The sequence below is a fragment of the Orycteropus afer genome, unplaced genomic scaffold (genome assembly GCF_000298275.1).
Source record: "Orycteropus afer afer isolate SDZICR_OR568_19922 unplaced genomic scaffold, OryAfe1.0 scaffold00697, whole genome shotgun sequence".
NCBI classification, from domain to species: Eukaryota; Metazoa; Chordata; class Mammalia; order Tubulidentata; family Orycteropodidae; genus Orycteropus; species Orycteropus afer.
Window position 1 is genome coordinate 872310 of NW_006922284.1, and position 7004 is coordinate 879313.

At 35.6% G+C, this 7004-nt stretch overlaps 1 protein-coding gene across 1 annotated transcript in view; it reads left to right on the plus strand.

Annotated features, from left to right (window-relative positions):
* LOC103211134 (DDB1- and CUL4-associated factor 8-like) overlaps positions 1 to 7004 on the plus strand; it is a 20866-nt gene that overhangs the window by 11525 nt on the left and 2337 nt on the right. The gene's annotated exons all lie outside the window — the stretch shown is intronic.

A 7004-nucleotide genomic window follows, 5' to 3' on the forward strand; every position in this document is an offset into this window, starting at 1 on the left:
ACGTGATGGCCAATAGGCTTTATTTGGCTATGGAGGCTTCTCCAACTTCACTGCCTACTACTCTCCCAAATACTTATTTGCAATGTTTCCATCACTGTTGCCTCCTTAATGTTCCATAAATACTCATATTGTGTTACTAATTCAGAGCATTTGCACTCAGTATCATTCTATAGGGAATGTTCTTATCCTAGATATTTGCATGATTCCTTTTTCTTTCCTTCTGCTTAAATGTCATCACATAAAGACCTTCCTTGAATGCCCTAGGTAAAACACCACCACATTCTATATCCATTAAACAGCTTTATTTCTCTCCATAAGATTAATCCCTACGTCATATGCTCTCTATTTATTGACTTTTATATACTCTTTTCTCTCCACTCTAAGCTCCATGAGTGAAAGGATTTCCACTACTTATCACTGTATTATCAGTATGTTTTTTCAACAACATGTACAGCAGCTATACATGTTGACTTCACCAGATGGAATACACAGAAATCAAATCAACCACATGTGTGGAAAGAGATGATGGAGAAGCTCAATATGATCAATCAGAACAAGGCCAGGGGCCAACTGTAAAGCAGATCATCAATTGCTCATACACAGGTTCAAGTTTAAACTGAAGAAAATGAAAGCAAGTCCACAAGAACCAAAATATGACCTTGAATAAATCCCACCAGAATTTAGAGACCATCTCAAGAATAGATTTACACATTGAACACTAATGACTGAAGACCAGACAAGTTGTGGGATGACATCAAGGACATCATACATGAAGAACGCTTTTGCTTTCATTAAAAACACAGGAATGGTAGGACCCCCAGTACTATGACTCTGGGATACACTTTGAGCCTGGAATAAAACTCACTCTCAGGGGCTGGCTTTCAGCCCAATAGTAAGTAAGATGTACATGCAGACCACTCAACGGGAATGATGCACCCACATACTCTATGGAGACACATCCCTTGGAGCAACCTGCCATGGGGCACCAGAGGGGCAACGTTCACACAGAGGAAATGCAGGTCACACAGGACTGCATAGCTATGAAGGGCATGGAGGGGGGCTACTGGGAAGAAAGAGGAGGAGTGGGTTAGGGTTGGGGATGATAATTGTGGAGTGAAACCAAATATACATGAAATGTTGAAAGTAAAACAAATTATTCTCTGTAAATTTGCACCTAAAGCACAATTTAAAAAATAAATAAATGAACAGGAATGGATTAAAAGATTAAAATGGATATCAGAAGAGTCTCTGAAACTTGTTCTTGAACAGAGAGTACCCAAAGTGAATGGAAGAAATGATGAAGTAAAAGGGCTGAACAGAAGATTTCAAACAGTCGTTCAAAAAGACAAAATAAATTATTATAATGCAATGGGAAAAATATGTGACAATGCAAAGAAAGAATCGGTTGATGTTCAACCATTTCAGGAGGTAGCATAAGATCAAGAACTGATGGTATTGAAAGAAGAAGTCCAAGCTGCACTGAAGGAAATAGAAAAAAAAAAAAAGCCTCCATGAATTTACAAAACCCATTGAGATGTTTCAACAGATGTATGTAGTTCTGGAGATGCTCATTCTTTTATGCAAAGAAATTTGGAAGACAGCTACCTGGCCAACTAACTGGAAGAGATCAATATTTGTGCCCATTCCAAAGAAAGGTGATGCAACAGAATGTAGAAATCATAAAACAGTATCATTAATACCACATTCCAGTAAAATTTTGCTAATGATAATTCAAAAATGATTGCAGCATTATATGTCGACCTGGAACTGCCAGAAATTCAAGCCAGATTCAGAAGAGGGCATGTAACAGGGGCTAACACTGCTGATGTCAGATGGCTCTTGGCTGAAAGCAAAAAATACCAGAAATATGTTTACCTGTGTTTTACTGAATCTGCAAAGGCATTTGACTGTGAGTATCATAACAAATTATGGATAACATTGAGAAGAATGGGAATTCCGGAACACTTAATTGTACTCATGAGAAACCTGTACATAGATCAAGAGGCAGTCGTTTGAACAGAACACGGGAACATTGCATGGTTTTAAATTAGGAAAGGTGTGTGCCAGAATCTTATCCTTTCAACATACATATTCATCTGCATACTAAACAAATAATCCAAGAAGCTAAACTGGACAGTATGAAGAAGACTGTGGCATGAAGGTTAGAGGGACATTTGTTAACAACCAGGGGCATGCAGATGACACAACATTGTTTGCTGAAAGTAAAGACGACATGAAGCACTTACTGATGAAGATCAAAGACTACAGCCTGTAGTATGGATTACACAGCAACATAAAGAAAACAAACATTCTCACAACTGGACCAATAAGCAACATCATGATAAATGGAGAAAAGATCAAAGTTGTCAAGGATTTCATTTTTTGGGGATCCATAATCAACACCCACAGAAGCAGCAGTCAAGAAAGAAAATGACTTATTGCATTGGGCAAATCTGCTGCAAAAGACCTCTTTAATGTGTTAAAAAGCAAAGATGTCACTTTGAAGACTGAAGTCCAACTGACCAAAGCTGTGGTATTTTCGATAACCTCATGTATGTGAGAGCTGGACAATGAATAAGGAAGATTGCAGAAGAATTGAGCCATTTGAGTTATGGTGTTTGCGAAGAACACTGAATGTCCCCGTGCTGCTAAAAGAATGAACAAATCAGTCTTGGAAAAAGTACAGCCAGAATGCTCCTCAGAAGTGAGAATGGCCAGACTTTGTCTCTTCTCCTTTGGTCATGTTATCAGAAGGGATGAATCCCTGGAGAAGTGTATCACACTTGGTAAAGTAGAGCGTCAGTGAAAAAACAGAAGACCTTCAATGAGATGGATGACACAGTGGCTGCAAAAATGGCAATAATTGTGAGGATGGCACAGGACCAACCAGTGTTTCATTCCACTGTATGAGTAAGAACCAACTCAATGGCACCTAACAACAGAACAGTATAGGACACATAGAATCTCTAAATAAAGGTATGGTGAGTAGATAAATCATTGAATGAATAGGAATTGAAATATGTCTAACAAATCCATTAAATGGCTTCCTATATACTACTTAGATGAAAAGCCCATTCATAGTCAAAGTTATCTTAATGGGCATATTTTTAAAAAAATCAAATGAATGCAGTAGCAGCAGACTAAAATAACCTGGTTCAACCTCTAATACTGGGACCATTCTTTGCAATGGGGTTATCCAAAGCCAATTAATAAGGCTGCTCCCTGGATCACTTCAGGGCCAGTATGTTGGAAGTTGCCCTCCAGTGTTCCTCTTCTTGTGCTCGAGGACAAGAAAGACTCTATGTTAATGAACATTATATCTGTAAAAAAAAAATTACTATGCAATATATCATACATATAAAACAGTATAAACATGTATATGGCCAACAAAAAATAATAAAATGAATAGCAATATACTCAAACCCAGGGAAAGCTATAAATATTACCAAAAATCTTGAAGTTTCCTCTCTCCCCAATTTCATCCCTTTCCTCCACTCCAAAGGTAATCATTATCATGAATTTTGAGTCAATTATTTATTTGCCTTTCATTATAGCTTTTTTTGACATATAACAACTAAGTAGACCAGATACAATTAAATTACTGACTCCTCTCTGTCACTTGCATTTTCACTCATAGTTGTATTTCAAGACTCATCCATGTTGGTGTGTAGTTCATTCTCATTTCTGTACATTACTTAATTGAAGGAATATATGCTAACTTATTTATCTCTATTTCTCTTGACAGGCTCTTGGGGGCTTTCAGGTTGAGGAGGGGTCGCTATGAGTTGGGTCCAACTCGACAGCACATAACAATAACAACAACAAAAAGCTATTCATTACAAGTTCCTCTATTTTTTTACATGTCGCAAGATTTTCTCTAGGGTATATATCCTATATGCTTTGCAAGGGAATTTCTGGGTATCTGTATAGAACATTTTCAAATTTACTAGGTGATGCCAACATGTTATACAACAACATATTTGGACCAATTTATCTTTCCATTGTATGACAGTGCCTGTGATTCTGCAAATACTGCCACTTTTTAGTTAACATTTTTCCAATATATTGGGTATAAAATATGACACTATTATTTTGATTTTCATTCCTCCCCACCCCCTGATTTCTAATGTTTTGAAGATCATCTTTACAAATGTCTACTATTTCTGTTACCTATTCTTTGAAATATTTATTTCAAACTATTACCTATCTTTCTATTCAAAAAAAACAAAACAAACTCATTGCCATTGAGTCTATTCTGACTCATAATGACCCCCATTAGGTTTCCTAGGCAGTAAAACTTTATGAAGTAGATTGCCCCATCTTCCTTCTGCAGAGCGACTGGTGCCTTTGAACCGCCAACCTTCTGGTTAGCAGTCAAATGCCTTAGGCATTATGCCACAAGAACGCCTTCATTTTCTATTAGGATGTTTTATTTATGCTGTTGACTCATAGGGAATTTATTTATTTATTGCAAATAGCTACTCCTTTACCAGATATCTGTGTTGTAAACATCAGTATCCAATTTTTGATTGAGCTACATTCTCTTTATAGTGTATTTTTGCTGCCGAGAGGTTCTCAAATTAACAATAGGCAAATATACCAGTATTTTCTTATTGGCTTGCACTTTTGTGTCTTTCTTGTTTAAGAAATCCTTCCTGATTCTGAAGTCATAAAGATACTGCTCTATATTTGACTCTGAGCTTTCTAAATTTGCCTTTTATGTTTAAGTCTATAATTCACCTGAAATAATTTTGAATGGTATGAAATAGGAATCAGTTGTTGTTTTCTTATCATTATTGTAATTTTACCAGAAACATTTAATGAATAATCTATCTTTTCTTTTCCCCCCTTGATCTTAAAGCCTCTAGAAAAAAAGCAAAGGCATGAAGTGCAGGGCAATCTTTGGATTTCTTGTGAAATGGGATGCTTATCACTCTGTCAAAATTATCCTTGTGTTTAAAACTTTCCCTAAACATTTGTATACCTGTTACTTCAAATTAATTTTTTTCATTAAAATTAGTTTTGTTAGTGTTGTATCAACTATGAGCAAATCTGGCTATATTTTCCACTGAAGAAATCTGGATATATTCTCTATTGAACTTGAACCAAACCAAAAACCAAACTCACTGCCCTCCAGTCATTTCTGACTCATAGCGACTCCTCCTTGGGTTTCCTAGGCAATATCACTACAGAAGTAGATTGCCCAATCTTCCTTCCGAGGAGTGGCTGGTGGGTTTGAACTGCCAGCTTTCTGGTTAGCAGTCAAATGCCTTAGGTAGTATTTGTGATCAAATAATTGACAAATTTACAGAAGTTAAGGCTGGTAAACCAAAACATAATATTACTATATATTACTAAGGTAAATCAAGATGCTAGGATATATTTTATCCTTTTCTTCATGATATGATAGAACGTAATTGCAAAGTATTCATCTATTCTCTCTCTCTCTCTCAGTTCTATAATACGTATTTTGTTTTTAATTTTTGTAGTTTTACTGTAATGATTATGCATATGAAGTTCAAGAAAATAATATATTGCCTCTATACCCTTATTTTATAGTCTTTACTAATATTATTTTCATTTCATGATCATTGTTGTTGTTATGTGCCAATTGTTGTTGTTATGTGCCATCGAGTCAGACCCGACTCATAGCGACCTCTCCTTGGGTTTCTGAGGCAGTATCACTATGGAAGGAGATTGCCCAATCTTCCTTCCAAGGAGTGGCTGGTGGGTTTGAACGGACAGCCTTCTGGTTAGCAGTCAAGTGCCTTAGGCACTACGCTACCAGAGCTCCTTCATGATCATTACTGAATCTTATTGTGTCATATAGAAAAAGGAGTGTTAAAAATTACCCTCTCCAGATGTCACATATGCTAAAATTGCCACCATAATGTCACATATTTTTCTCACTTAATCCTATATAATTTATTGCATTAGTAGCTTCCTTAATGTCAAGCTATGTATTTCTCCAGTAAATTTAACATGCCCATGTTAGATAATTCTTTTTCCATGTGGTACTTATTTTAGGATAGCTGGATTTTTATTTATGACATTGCTCTGTGGCTATTCTTTTCTTTTACTATTCTTTTTGTTTTATTTATTTCTATTTCTGCTTTCATTTTCATCAAGAGCATATGAATCTTTTAACATCATTTGTGAGTATATATTTTCTTTTTTTTTTACTCTAAAAAATTGGGTGAGAATGAAAATATACTTTCCTTGAAAAGTCAGTAGGACTTGCTTGTCAATTTTGTGTGTATGGCATTTATGTTTCATTTATTTTTAAGCTAAATTCATTTAATATGACACATTCATGGAGCCATGCTCTTTCTTTAGAAGACTTTACACTTCTATGTTTAATCAATTTTACATTGATCTTGCAATTATTCTGAGGGAATAACATTTCCCTCATTCTAGCATTCTTAGTCAGCAGTTTACTGCAGCCCTCAGAAAATCTACTAATATCCCCTTAGAGAATTCATTCAGAGAAGTTAACAGAACAATGCCAATTAGATGTCTTTGTGGAGCTGTTTTCTGTTCACAAAAGGCCCCAAACAAGTCCTCAAATATCTTTGGGAGGATTTTTTTCCATAAAATTGTGTTGGTGTCTCTAATTGAATCAACTCCAAATAAATCTGTGGACTTTCTGGTGGGAAAAGGAAAAAGTTAAATTTCTATCTCAAATTGAGAAAGCAGTTACTCATCTCAATGACCACGTTAAATTGACGAGTTGATTTCAGTGTTGATTACATTCCTGTAATAAATTTCTACACTAAGAGAGGCTGCCAGATTTAACAAATAAAACATGAGATACCTAGTTAAATTTGAATTTCAGAGAAACAATGTATTTCTTTCTTTCTTTTTTAGAATAAATAAATAAAATATTTGGGACCTATTGGTACTAAAATATCATACGTTATTTGTCTTCCCAGTTAAAATTCAGTCGACTGGACTCTTTACCCGATTCTACCAGTTAAAGCCCTCAAGGTCTCCCTTAAGTTGTC